Here is a 1,303-nt window from a genome sequence, read left to right on the forward strand (position 1 = left end):
AATCACTGTCGCCTGGCGTTTGCGTGTTGTACCTCTGATCTGTTCCAATATGCAGACTTCTTTTCTTCTTTTTTTTGGACATTGTACATTTAATTTAAAATGTTTCCTCTATTTATTGGATATCAATGTTGTCCCTTTTTCATAGGGCTGTACAAGATTTCATTTTATTTTAATGTTTGTTTGTTTTTAGGGTGACCGATCGCGTGGAGGTTCTCATTCAGGGGAGTTGGGGGGGGCTGCTGTTGTCTTTTGTTTTCGGTGCTCGCCTCTCACAGCTCCTGCCTTTCTCTCCTGATATATATTAAATGATATCTTTATCTTGAATATAACGCCACCTTTCTTGTAGACGATAGGCGCACTTCTCACGTAGACAAGATGACTAATGGAATGCTGTGTTTGTAAAAAAAAAAAGAAAAAGGAAAAAAAAATCAAATCTTTTTGAGAAATTGTTTTTTTGTATCATGTAGGGGCTTTAGATGAGATTTTAATGATTTTATGATATCTGTTGAATATGATAACGGGATAGATGGTGCTAACGTTCTCTTTGAACACTTTTTTTTTTGTCTTCTTAAAATGAGAATTCTATTTTTCCTGTTGCAATATTACCCCTCCCCCCCTTTCCTTCTCTTTGTGGTCATTTATTATTTATAACTGCACTGTTTAGAGACTTCACACAGACATACTTGCAGACACACACACACACCCAACTGAGCCAGACATGTCTTAAACACTTGTGAATTTGTGTGACATTACGATGACTATTAATAATAAACGCTTTTTGATAAATCCAGAAGGGACAGGATGTGGGGTCTTTTTTTTTCTTACATGAGTCAAACTACTTTCAGTATTTATAATACTTGTAGGTGTTTAATGTGTTTAATGTGTAGAGTTCAGGACGTCCGAGGCATTCTCCACTCGCACAAAGAAAACGAAACAGCAAATTGATGTGGATTAAGTTGAATGGATCTCCAGAGGAATCTTAAAATCTGAATCCATCCTGGTAAGAGATCAATGACTCAATGAGGAGCTGGGGGCTGGACTGGGTTTGGATTAAGCTTCGGTATGGACAGTGGGTTTGTTTTGTTTTGTTTTATTTATGCTTCTTGTTATTCCGGTAAAATTACTAGGGATAACTTTTAAGGAATGGATCTCGATTTACATTTTGCGTGTCTGCGTGCGTCCTGAGTACGAAATTGATTTGAAGAAGAATGCGTTTGGAAGAAGACACTGAGTTTATTTAAGTCTTGGGGGGTAACTGCTGCTCCTCTACTGATGATCAGTTTAATAACGACATAAAATTAGA

Source organism: Brachionichthys hirsutus, chromosome 23 (genome assembly GCF_040956055.1).
Source record: "Brachionichthys hirsutus isolate HB-005 chromosome 23, CSIRO-AGI_Bhir_v1, whole genome shotgun sequence".
NCBI classification, from domain to species: Eukaryota; Metazoa; Chordata; class Actinopteri; order Lophiiformes; family Brachionichthyidae; genus Brachionichthys; species Brachionichthys hirsutus.